The following is a 14,480-nucleotide window of genomic DNA, read 5'->3' on the forward strand; positions in this document are numbered from 1 at the left end:
ATATATATATATATATATATATATATATAAATATAAATATATATATAAATATAAATATATATATATATATATATATATATATATATATATATAAATATAAATATATATATATATATATATATATATATATATATATATATATATATATATATATATAAATATATATATATATATATAAATATATATATATATAAATATAAATATAAATATATATATATATATATATAAATATATATATATATAAATATATATATTTATAAATATATATATTTATATTTATATATATATATATATATATATATATATATATATATATATATATATATATATATATTTATATATGTTTAGATTTATATTTTTATATATATATATATATATATATATATATTTTTAGATTTATATTTATATATATATATATATATATATATATATATATATATATATATATATATATCTGGAATCAGCTTACAGTCTCTGACCACAGACTTCAGGATTGAATGACTGTAAGCTGGATCCAGCTGAGCACGGCGTATGTATTGTCTGTACTTATTTATTTAATTGTTATTCTTTTGCTCTTGCTAATAAATCGCTTTGTGAGTTTGAACCACACAAATTGCATAGACAATGATTATTGGTAAACAATAAAAATAACTTTAATAACGCCAATATACACGCTGTGTATACTCATTGTTCAAAAATAGCATATTCATTAGTACATGCAAAAATAAGAACAGTGTTTCACTTATACTTTCCTCTATTCTCGTTAACCTATTTCCTTGCTTGTCTCCCAATAACTTTGATTATAGGAAAATACTACTATAATGGTTGTTTCACTTTCTTGACAGTTCATCTATGTTTACCTACGTTATTATCAACCGGAATTACAAAGAGTAGTACATATTTTATAGAAATGATTTCTACATCAATAATACTTAGTTATCATGTTTACTTCATTTTAAAAATAATCGCAGCACACTGATTGACATATCAGGCAAGTTATAAAAATCAAAATAATGTAGTATAGCACATTATTATTGTCATTTCCATTGTTAGGAAGGTCAGAGAACCTTGTTTTGCTAGTGCCATCAGAAATGATAATTGAAATAGAATTTGCCTAATCCCTTGAGCAGATGTCAGCAGTTTCTATTTATTAGTGGTTTTATAGAATTCTCATATAAATAGTAATCCAATCTAAGACCTCTCTAAGCAGTGCAAAGCCTAGGTCTTCATTGCATTGTCATGTACTCAGGGGACTTAAAACATAATTTTAAAGGACTGAGACAATAAAGAAGAAACACGTGCAACCTTTGGCTTTCCATTATTTGCTCTACTACATTTCCCATGATGCTCAATTACCTTTTATTCTTCCTTTTCTTGGCAAGTCATTCACACCACAGTAGTGCCAGACGGTCAGAAGCATTGCATTGTCTATCAAAGGTCCTATGGTTCAATATGCCAACAAATAACAAGTAAAGTAACTGGGCTGAGACAATTCATCCAATTGTCATAGACTCACGGAAATGTCTAGGTTGACGTCCATACTCTATAATCCCTTCATTGCATGCTTGACTATAAAACTTTTTTGCATTGTAAATATCCGGATACAACAAATATGGACTTAAAAAGTGCAGCAAAGTTAAAACAATAGTGAGAATTGCATCCAATGGACTTAATAAAAGATAGTCTACTGTGCATATGGTTAATACAAAAAAAGGCAACATTTACAGAGACAAGTTTTTAAACACCTGATTGTCCTTAGAAATTAGGGATACTTGGCAGCTATGACACACATATCAACTTTAAATTTCAGTGTACAAATAAGCTATCAAGTATTTGTGTGCTACATGAAAACCGTCAGTATTTAACTTATATGCAAAACAGAACACTCATTTGCACCCCTTGCATTGTAACATGGTTTTGTCCAGGAGAATGAAATAAGAACCCTCTTCATTTAAGATCCTTAATGAATCAGGCCCCAGATCTCCATAGGCGGGCTGTACCTCTGAGGAGGGAGAGACTAGTGGTGCAATAGGCAAGTATAATTGTAGTATAGAAATTGCTGAGCTTGCCCAAACCGGTGGATCAACAGATGCTGTCAAGTAATATACAGATGTGGGATACAGATTTATACCCTAAAGTTTCAGGCTATATACATATATAGCTTCTTCCTGTTGCTTGGCCTTGCTACCTTCTAGGTTTGTTTATATGCCCAAATCGCTTTGCAATTGAGAAAGTAAAAAACATATCTCCCAATATTCCCAATTTAGCTCATCTCTGGACCCCAAAAAACTGTGAGGCTTGTTGGAAATTGGACATGGCTCAAGCAGATGGATCACGTACAGGGCAAATCAGGGGCTGAGCTTTAACAGGTCAGGGTAAATCAACTCCTGCCCCATGAACAGTGCTACCAGTTTACAGTTGCTCAGGTCTCTAACATTTTTATTCCTCAGACTGCTTTTGCATGGGAGGTTTCTGTCAACCCTGAGCTCAAATTAGGACACCTGCATTACAGTTGGACAGGTGTAGCACCCAGTCATACTCCCCCCACCTGCCATTGTCCTCGGAATGGGTAGAGATGTGGTTTGACAGTGTTAGTAATGAATGCTACAGTCGCTTTACATTATTTGCCCACAATATAATAATGCACTGTTATATACACTAGAGAGAGAGGGGCCTTGACAGTTATTAATAAATGTGTAAGTCACATTTTCTCTACAAAATGTAATTAAATACAAACACCTACTCATCTGTTATTTTCCCCTTTAACAAATAAACGGGATCTTCTTTCCTGCAAATGGAAATGTCAATTCAGCAATGTGAATAGAAGTCCGTGACTTAATATAATGATCAGCTCAGATATGTCTCCTAAAATTTGTATCTAGGGATATGTCTATGCATAATTATGTTTCAATTACGTGAAAACGTTCTAACTGTACTCAGCCTACTTATGCCTGCCCGTATCTGGAGTCATAAGAGGACACAAGATGACTGTACGCAAATATCTGGACACGGTCTTATGCGTATGCATTTTCTGCGGAAATGCCTATCTAACCCCCATGTGTATAAAACCAATAGGTAAACTTGTCCTTTCAGTGATGAAAACTATAATGCAGGGTTTCCCAAACCCAGTCCTCAGGGCTCCCTAACAGTGCAGGTTTTCTGGATCACATGTGACATTATAAGGACCACCTGTGGATCTGTTACAATGTGTCAGTCAGTAATGAATACACCTGTGCTCCAGCAAGGAGATATGGAAAACCTGCACTGTTATGGAGCCCTGAGGACTGGGTTTGGGAAACCCTGTTATAATGTATTTTCTTTCATCTCCATGCAAAAATGTGTCAATTTGATAGCGTGGAGTCATTGCAGTTCTACAAATCCTGGCCTGCATATGCCATATATTAGCTCTTAACATATGACTCCAACCTGCAGAAGCGCATGTAGTACAGTAAATGTCAAATTTATTTCCTTGCATTGATGTTCACCTCAGCTGCACATAGACCGAAAGATTGAAAATACAAACATTTGTTAATACTAAATAGCTAAAGCTAGTTCTTGACCATTGCAATATTCACACTATATAATAAATGTCAGCGACTCTTCCTTGAGGCAGCCTCCAAGTCGATCTGCGCACAGTACAGCACTCTGTGTGGACAGCAGAAGCGGTGCAGCAATCAATGGTTTCCTAATAAGACTTTCTCTATATTCTGTTTGGGAAGCAGCTCAAGAAACTTCTTGGTGGATGAGCCCTTACTGTTAATTATTTTGAAAATCTTTTATTCGTTCAGAAAGGTGCTGAACATAACGTTACTGGAATTAATCATTATGGTAACTTAAGAATAGCTTTGAAGAGTAATAATCATAATGCAATTTCAAAGGCGGTACAGTTCATAGGCTTGGTTTTAACATCCCCCGCTGACCACTTTTGCTTACCATTTCCTTAACCTACACCACATCTCATCAATAATGAAAGAAACACATTTATTTTACCCATTATTAAAATTTGGTAATCAGGCATACATAAAAACAATGGATTAAGATAGTGAAATGGAAATCTGATGCCCCTCAAATTCTGCCTCCTTAGGTCAATGCCTTAATGGCCTTTCCACAAATCCAGGTCTGACAGTATATTGGACATACTACTATTCTGGAAGAAGCAAATGCAATGGTTGTGATTACATATTGGGTGATATGGACCTTTCTGCTATTCATACATTGTTCTACATGATTTTCATTTCTTGGTATTACTTCATTCTATAGGGACATAAGTATATTCTTTTCCTCTTGCCAAATATTTGTAAAACTTGTCATTTGTCTGAGAAATTCACAAGACTGAACTGACAATTTTAATATCCAGAATTTTGTGCTTTAGGAACACTGATGTCCCCCTCCTCCAGAACAGACTGTCCTAGCATCAGGGTTTGCAGGTTACATCACGGGCCTGCCATCTGCTACTTCTGCATCCAAGTCAAAACCTAATTCTGTCTCTATGGCTGCTCTAAACTCTAACCTGATTTCATTTTCCATGATATTTAATTAAGAAAGCTGTAATTTAATTTCATATTGTGATTGACCTGAAATACGAGCTACATTTAATTACTCCTTTCACTTGCCTTGATGTCATGGCTCAAGTTGATGTTAGCAGATAAGTAGAAAGATGTCACACAAGAGGCACTGTGTAACGGAAGGCACATATTATAGGCAAACACAGATAGGAAACTGTTCCCGATACCTAATCGGGTTTATTCTCTGTCGGATGTAGGGGTCTGAGAAAAAGAGTATCAGAGGCTGAAAGGATCTACGTTGGTGAATATTTTCAGCGCTTTTTACCTGTAGGACTCCATAAATATGTTATGTTGGAATATGGTCGGTGCAAGCACACTGAAATGCACATTTGCTGGAGCAATATTTAATTTACAGTATGATTTTACCCTATATTGAGCCACTGACACGTTGAACACAAAATTGATGGCAGAAAAAAACCGACAGTTCTACCCGTTATGCCCTTTTTTGTGTGTTTTTTTTAATTTTAAATCTAATCTTGACATCAGCAATATATTTGTTCCATGCATCCTTGATTTCTTTTATTGTTTGTTTCTACACCACAGTTGCTGGAGGACTATTCCATGGATCTATCACCCTTTTTGGGTAAAAATATTTTCTTTATCGTACCTTTAATTCTTACACTGTCCATCACCTGACATTTCAAATGACCAAAAGAATGGCACACACGATTGTATAACAAGATAATCTGCTTTCACTGATAGACAGCAGACAGTGGACGGTGGACAGAGAGGGTAACTATAGACACTGAACACAAATAATGAACTTACCAGACTGAGCTAAGTTGTTTTAAGGTAAGATTATTGTCTTCTGAGCACAAAAATACAAGTTCCTACAGGCACACTGAAAGACACATACACCTACACCTCGTTCTACACATTATTACTAAACACACAATATTGTCCCTACATATAAACTAAATATACACATGGGGAGACCTACTAAAAACCGATTTTTCCCCACCTTTTTATATCAACTAAAATTTCCTTAATTGTTAAAAACACCCTGGAATCAATGGACCCGACCCTCAACAAACAGCTATTTATAGCAAATAGCACTTTCAAACAATCTAAACACTGACATTCCAACAGCGATGTTTTAAAAATCTCAGAGCTTTCCCCATTTATATAAATGGCTCATTTATTTCAATGAAGTTTCCAACATTTGACAGCACAGTATTGTGCTATTTGGACAACGATGGATCGATATACAATAAAGAAAAGAAAAAGATTTTATTTCCCATTTGAACTGCAATGGATCAAGACCGAAGACTTCATTTTATATTTATTAAATTGGTAAATGAGGATTTGGAGAGTATTTTATTCAGTTAAAGTTTATTTTAACATTGAGCGTGTGTCTATTTCTTTCTCTCTTTTTACTGGGAACCATGGGATGACAAAATTTCCACTCCAGGGGGTAAGTATATCAAATAGCGATTTTTGCAACTCTCCGATATCAGATGACTTTGCATGGCAAATAAAAAGTGGCATTTGCTTTAAAGGCAAAACTTGCCTTTAAAGCTATTGCCGCTTTAAATTTATCATGCAAAGTGTCCAGATATCAATGATTTGCAAAAATCACTATTTGATATACTTACCCCCTGGAATGGAAATTTTGTCATCCCATGGTTCCCAGTAAAAAGAGAGAAAGAAATAGACACACGCTCAATTTTTTATGCTAGCTTTCACAGGATTTTGTGAACAACCCCATGCTTTTCAGTGCTGGGCTGGTAGACTATGGGAGGATGCATATTTTTTTTTGGGCAACCCCCTTTTCCCATAGAGCCACAGTACAGGGATAGTTTTCACTATAGCAGGGGGACCCCATACTCATGGTATTCCTGTTATAGTTGGAACCAGCACATGTTTTCTTGCCCTGAGGCTAGTTTTCACTATGGCGAAGAGAATCTACAGATGTCGCCTCTGTCAAGAACCGGGGTGCTACTGTACGGAGAACTTTTTATTCATCACTCGTTTCTCATGGTTTAAAGTACTTTTTAATCCTTGGCCCAGTTTAAGTATATACACCAGAGCATCGGTGTATTATTTCATGTTATTAGGTACATTTTGAACTTGCTATTACCTGCAATATAGTATGTGTTGGTAATTAGCTAACGCAAGCAAAATGACTTCTGCTGTCCTGTTATTTTCACACAGTATGGCGATATTATGTATATTTTTAATTTCTAATTTGTCTCAAATGTCCATTGTTATAATGTGCAGCTTAGATTTGGTTTGTAATCAGAATGATATCTTAGCTAACTTACTGGCAGGCCAAGTTCATTAGCTAGATCAACAGGTAATCCGAGAGGTAATTAGGTTAGAACTTCTAGATGATATGCAACGTGCCTCCACAGTAATATACTGGCTGAAATAGTATTGGGAAAGGTGTTAACATGTATCAATATAAATGTTATTGTATCAAAATGTATCACAGACTCAGATTGTGTAATGTTGTAGATACCATAGGGTAAATAAATGTATGAACGTCCGATTTCTGCAAGTCGACGGAAATCAGCAGCTTTGCAGTGAAAATTTAAAGGGGCGATGGCTTGTAAAGGCAAACTTGTCTTTACAAGCCATCGCCGCATTAAATTTTATCTGCAAAGTCGCCGATTTCCGGCGATTTGCAGAAATCGGTCGTTAATACATTTACCCCTATGTGTCAAATGTCTTGGTGTTTCACGCAAGCGTGGAGTGTCATTCCGTGAAGTGTCATTCCTTGATGTTATATTGTAACCCCTTATTTAGTGTCTTCAGCCAAATAGCTAACTAAGTCAAGCCATTCCATTGTATAATCAAGGTAACAGAGACGGTATGTCTAACAGTTGAAGTATCCACTGATAAACCCCTACAGAAAGGGGGAAGATTGAGAAATTTGACCCTACTCCATGTGAAAACAGCCAAGAATATAAGGAGAGCAGAATGCCAATAGAGCTATTCTAGCTTGTAGGATCCTGGTGTACAAGCCATCAGCGAAAAGTACTATGGGCCAGGCATCGTGGTGCTGCTGGAGGAAACCCTACCAGGAAAGGGTCTGTGGGAGCCAGTAACCCTGGCTGGGCGACATCGTAACTGTCTAGCTAATCGGTAGTGGTAATATTGTGGGAAGATAAGACTCTGAAAGACTGAGATTATTATTTTGGAGTGCTGACTGCAAGAGGCTGCTGGAGGATACATGCTACCATTTACCTTGTATCTTTAGAATGTCTTGTGGTGTTATGCTGTCGTAATAAAGCCTTATTTTGGATATATCTGGTCTACCCGAGTGAACTGAATCCCACTGAGGGCAACTGCCATCCCAGCTAAGGGTGGTATCCTCACAGCCTCCCTCTTTTAGTAGAAACCAGCTTAGGTTGTCTACCACTGAGGATTTGGGAGGGCATGCTGTACATTCTTTATGTATTTATTATGTAGTAATTTCAATGGGCCCATTCATTTTATTGGTTTATCTGCATGTAGTGCACATGCTGCAAACACCCGTAATATGAATATGCCATTCAAATAAATGGGAAAAGTACATGCTTTCCAGCACTAAATTGAGCTTGTAAAGCTCCCATCCTCCTCTATACTTAACACTGAGAATATCAGTGATATTGTAAGGTTCGACAATTTTTTTTTTTCGGTTTGGAAAACTGGTGGTTTATATTTTAACACTATTTCTGCAACTAAACCTTTAATAGACCCCCATTGGCTCTTTCATCCTCTGCCCGACTTTCATCTCTGCTGATAAGATGCAAGCTGCAGACTGCATAGTAACAAATGCAGCCATTGAATGCATTTTAAATTGCCAGTAAAGCAATGTTCAAACTAGACATCCATTTGAACATGTTGGCATTGTTATGCAGATGACACCTAGATTGTTTTAATTTGTGCCACAATTTGCTACAATTGTAATTTGTAATCATTAGAAGTAGCAACATTGATTGCTGTTTTCATCCCTTATTCACGACAAGCGTTGGAGAATCATGCATTACAGCTCAGCATTGAAGTTTGTGATACAGCAATCTTTGCTCATCAGTCAAATCTGCAGGTTTTTCATAAACACTTGCAATAACACTCTTCATCGTTTGGCCGCAGTTGTCAATTGTAAGTGCTAATCAAAAATATGAGCAGCATGTTCAGGTCACGGAAATGAGTATTACTTGCATGTGGTTGTCCAAATCATAGACTGTTAACAGCTGGTGTAATAAAACGTTAACAGGAATACGTGTATTGGGTGCTGTTTGGAAACTTTTTAATAACGAATGTAAGCGTATTATTTTTGCTGTAGAAGTGTAACATTTTGGTATAACGATCTCCTTTAATACAATTGTATCAACCTTCATCAATTGGTGTTTAGGCTTAATCAACATCTGCTTACTTAATAAAACAAACAGTAGCATTCTGACTATTAATATTGTACACTATTTGTGGGATTAATTACTAATTATGTTATTAGTGTGAAATACTGCTTAACATTCACAAACCATAATGGAATTGAATGGAGTTGAAGGGGTTAATATAAGTTGCTTTACCAGTTACTTTCCCTGCAGGGTAGCAAAGCACTCCATACACATTAACCACCAACACCTCCACTCTTAGAACACTAACAGCACCACATTTAATAGTTGGCTAACCCTCGAGAGTACAATATTTAAATCTTTTACACCACTATAACTATGACTCATACTACAACTGGATGTAAAATCATAAAAGTCTGAAACACAGGAAAAGAACTGCTTAAATAATTGTTTAATCTGGGAAAATGTCACAGTGCCTTTAGAGTCCAGGGGGTAAATGTATTAATCTGCGAGTTCTGCAAATCGCCGATATTCGGCGATTTGACAGCTAAATTTAAAACGGCTATGTCTTTAAGTACAAAACTTGCCCTTTAAAGACATTGCAGTTTTAAATTTAGGTGTCAAAGTCACTGATTATCGGTGAGTTGCAGAACTCGCAGATTAACACATTTACCCCCAGGTGTTGGCCCTTGGTGACTGTGCATAGACCAGGCTTTAGTGAAGTTTTTGAGAGCACATATGAGTAAATCATTATAGTCGCTAATCACAGGCTTGCATGGGCAAAGAAAGGCAATTTTCAAATCTGGCTTGTGTGCGGTACTTCTGAGAAGCATTGTTAGATAAAATGGTTTCAAAGGGACATATAATAAACATAAGCGGATGACACAAAAAGGTAAGTAAAAAAGCATTATACAATTACATACCTATTGTTAAGGAGAGTTTCTCCGTCCCAGTAAGTGTGGTAGGAGAGACACAGTGAATCTCACAGCAGATAAGTAATCTATTCTTCCATGGTACATTCCATAAGGGATCATATTGGGAATCCCTTTGTGTTACAGTTAGACATGTCCTCTTGGAAAGGAGATGCAGGCAAGCATAAAGTATGAGAGATCATAAATCAAACCTTATAAGGCTGCATGACTAGAAATGTAACTTGCAGATATTGTTGCTGCAGGTGAGAGTGTTGACGAGCACAAGGATGGAGATCACTCTGCCATGCTGATTGAGTTAGAGAAACAGACTGGAAGTTTTAAAACAAGGGTGGTGCTTGAAATCATTGTTCTTCCTCTGTTTACCATGGATACCGGCAAGGAAATACGTGCAGTCATCATTGCGTTGCACAAAAAGGGCTTCACAGGCAAGGATATTGCTGCTAGTAAGATTGCACCTAAATCAACCATTTACGGTATCATCAAGAACTTCAAGGAGAGAGGTTCAATAGTTGTGAAGAAGACTTTAGGGCACCCAAGAACATTCACCAAGCACCAGGACCGTCTCCTAAATTTGATTCAGCTGCGGGATCGGGGTACCACCAGTGCAGCGCTTGCTTACGATTGGCAGCAGGCAGGTGTGAGTGCATCTGCACGCACAGTGAGGCGAACACCTTTGGAGGATGGCCTGGTGTCAAGAAGGCCAGCAAAGAAGCCACTTCTCTGCAGGAAAGACATCAGGGACCGACTGAGAACTGGGGTAAAGTCATTTTCTCTGATAAATCCCCTTTTAGATTGTTTGGGGAATCTGTAAAAACACTTGTCTGGAGAAGGAAAGGTTACCGCTATCATCAGTCCTGTGTTATGCCAACAGTAAAGCATCCTGAGACCAGCATAGTGAGGTGAACGCTTTTGGAGGATGGCCTGGTGTCAAGAAGGCCAGCAAAGAAGCCACTTCTCTCCAGGAAAAACATCAGGGATAGACCGATATTCTGCAAAAGGTACAGGGATTGGACTGCTGAGGACTGGGGTAAAGTAATTTTCTCTGATGAATCATCTTTCAGATTGTTTGGGGCATCTGGAAAAATGCTTATCTGGAGAAGGTGAGTGCTACCATCAGTCCTGTGTCATGCCAACAGTAAAGCATCCTGAGACCATTCATGTATGGGGTTGCTTCTTAGCCGAGGGAGTGGGCTCACTCACAATTTTGCGTAAGAACACAGCCATGAATAAAGAATGGTACCAAAACATCCTCCAAGAGCGATTTCTCCCAACCATCCAAGAACAGTTTGGTGACAATGTGTTTTCCAGCATGATGGAGCACCTTGCTATAAGGCAAAAGTAATAACTAAGTGGCTTGGGGATCAAAACATCAAAATTTTGGGTCCATGGCCAGTAAACTCCCCAGACCTTAATCCCATTGAGAACTTGTGGTCAATCCTCAAGAGGCGGGTGTACAAACAAAAACCCACAAATTCTGACAAGCTCCAAGCATTGATTAGGCAAGAATGTGAGGCCATCAGTCAGTATGTGGCCCTGGTTGCCAGGGCGAACTGCAGAGGTCTTCAAAAAGAAGGGTCAACACTGCAAATATTGACTCTTTGCATAAACTTAATGTAATTCTCAATATAAACCTTTGACACTGAACAAGCATTAAATACTCATTTTATAATACATAATTCTGAATAAACATCACTGTTGTCTCCTCCTGCTGTGCTGATTTTGGCCTACACCAAACCTGTCTATAATGTGTTTCTGCTCAGATATCCAGTATTAAAAGGGTTTTAAATTACACGGACATCAAAATATGCTATATGTATAATCAATTCAAGGCAATTGTCACTACTTTCTTTATATTTGAAGTTGCTGAGCACAGATGCTGGTCCATGGGATTAACTAAAGCACTGTAAATAGAGGCAGTGGGTACACTGAAAAGCACCACACTCACAGAAGCCAACTGTTATCATTTTTTTATTTACCAAAAGTCAGCTTGTGTATTCAAGATAGGTTTTATTTACCCAGTTTTTCTCTTTTAACGTCCATTCTACAGATTAAGGGATTAGCCCTAGACCAAGAGAGAACAGGTTTTATAAATGCAGAGAGAAGATTACGTCTCCTTTGATATTCTGCACAAGGATATGGGAAATATCCTGATCTTTCTTTACTCACATAGACAGCTCAGGATCAAAATGTGCAAATCTAGTACAAGTTTCATTCAGTGTGAAGAATCGCAGCAAAAAGTGTAACCATGCAAATACCATTTCATCAGCTTTGCTGATTATTTTGTCATGTTATATGTTTTTCATTGCAGAAAATGAGGTATAATCTGTTTACTTCTTATTATGACACTGAGACATGTTTTATTTAAAAGGCAAGACTATACATAAAAACTCCAAAACATCATTGAAAAGCATCTAAAGCAATACTTCTAGTCTAGCAATAAACCAAGCAGACAGCAGACAGCACTGCATAATCCTGACATATGGCTTTACATTGGAATATGTGTATTACGCCATGTGATAATGACACGACAGCTGTGTTTTGATGAGCCTTAAGGGGAATCTATAATAAAAGTAAAATATAGACGTCGGGGCTCATGCAGAGTTGGACGTGCATCTTTTTGTTTTATAGTTACGTACAAATTTCCATATGGTGCATGTACACACAAAAGTATGGAAATGTCCGTCTCCTGATTTTGGTGCCTCTTATAACTACATCTCTTTACTCTTGGAGAGGTAGAATAGGTGGGCAAGTGTCGTCCGAGTACAGTAAGAGCATGTTCATGTACTTACAGCTCATAGATCTGGATAGAGATACACCTGTAAGGAGCCGCATCTCTTAATGGTACTGGTAGCCTGATGCAACTGCCCTGATGATGACTATCAACAGCACTATATAGCTGCTTCTGATTGGCTTATTATATATACTGATCCCTATAATTTTAAATAATTAGTGCAGCGACTATATTATTTAAAGTGATTTTGTCTATATAAATTACTCAATTCACATTTCCATTTGAACTACTGCTGTAAAGAAAAATGCTATTTGATTTCTAATGGGGAAAATAACCAATGTTTAACTTAATTTGTATTGCTTTTGTGTTTGTATGTATGTAATAACACTTTATGTGGAACATGTGACTTCCACATTTAATAACAGTCCAGACACTATTCAACTAGAGCCGGATTAACCCAAGGTCTAACTGGGCTACAGCCCAGGGGCCTCGGGCATCCATTATTGTGTGTGCAAGGACAACTGTACGGTGACACCTCTCTCGCTCTATATGCTAAATGTAATTCTATCACTTTATTTTGAAGCTCTACTAATAATAAACTAAAATATTGAAGGTTTGATACAGGAAGTGGAGGGGGCATGTTTTGATTACAGGGCTCATGATAATCTGCCATTGAACAGAACTATAACATTTATTCAAGGAGTCCAGTACCATCTTTAGGTCAGTTTTTAACAGACTTCTTGGATATTAGAATTAATTGAATGTAAATGAATATTTTGTAAATGTTGTGCCAAAGAACCTTGTCAAGCTTAACTGCTACTTCTTTCTCCAATGTGGAAGTGTGATAATACCCTGCAGTACCGGCTACAGATGCTAGGTGGCAATGCACCTTAAATACCATGCAACATTATCATTACACAACAAAAGCATACTGGCTTATGCAGAATTCTTATATAATACTTATTGGATACTCTGCATTTGAATGAATTGTCATATTCATAAAAGAGAATAGTGTATTGACTTATTAATAAATGTCACAGGTTCCATATTAAATAGAATTACATGCAAACACAAATACACATACAAATCAAATCACAAACTTCTCAACTACCCCCTTTAAAAATGAAATGGTAATATATATTCATGTAGTACAAATGGAATTGTTAATTAAGTAATGCACAGAGATGGCAATGACTTTATATGACATAGCTGCAGCGCTAATTAATAAAATCAGCTGGAAGTGTTCGAATGTAATCAGCCAATCAGAAGCAGGTAGAAAGTGCTACTAATAGTCACCATCATTAGATGACATTGTACCAGCCCTCTATCACCCTCAAGAGATACATCGCCTGAAATTCTTTATGTGTGTCAGTTCCCTACACACATTCTGAGCATATATGTGTCCAACTCTTAATGGGCCCAAATATGAGCAAAATCGCTAATTTTAAATGAACCAAGTTTTGCAGCTAAACTGGGCCATTTTACAGAGCTGCAGAAGAAGTTCCAGTGATAGGATCTATTGTTTCCCCACTCTGAAGAATTCCATTCTCTTCTGCAAGGCCGGATTAAGTGTTCGTGTCACCCTAGGATAAAACGCTCATAGTGCCCCATCACCGTCTACACCAGGCTAATATGCAGTCGGTAAAAACAAACTCGTTCTCAATTTAGAATACAACTTCCTTCACCCCCCCCCCAATCATTGTTGGGGGGGTCACAGCAACCTTTGTCACTCATTTCATTAAATCAGAACCTCCAATTTTTATTTCATGCTATCTTTTTACTTTGGAAAACAACTATTCTCTTATATTTTAAAATGAAATTCAGTTTATACCTATCAAAATTTTGTAAATTCTGAGTATCCCAAACAATTAGAATCCCCCTCCCATCCACAAGTCTAAGGCCCTAGTCTGCTGCCTAGTTATCCTATTGAATGCGTAGGCATCATTATCGGTAAGTTACTATTTTGCTGTGC

The 14,480-nt window shown here is 37.0% G+C and overlaps 1 protein-coding gene across 1 annotated transcript in view; it reads right to left on the minus strand.

Moving 5' to 3' along the window:
• CLSTN2 (calsyntenin 2) overlaps positions 1-14,480 on the minus strand; it is a 707,966-nt gene that overhangs the window by 628,228 nt on the left and 65,258 nt on the right. The gene's annotated exons all lie outside the window — the stretch shown is intronic.

The sequence above is a fragment of the Mixophyes fleayi genome, chromosome 3, assembly GCF_038048845.1.
Source record: "Mixophyes fleayi isolate aMixFle1 chromosome 3, aMixFle1.hap1, whole genome shotgun sequence".
Taxonomy (NCBI): Eukaryota; Metazoa; Chordata; class Amphibia; order Anura; family Limnodynastidae; genus Mixophyes; species Mixophyes fleayi.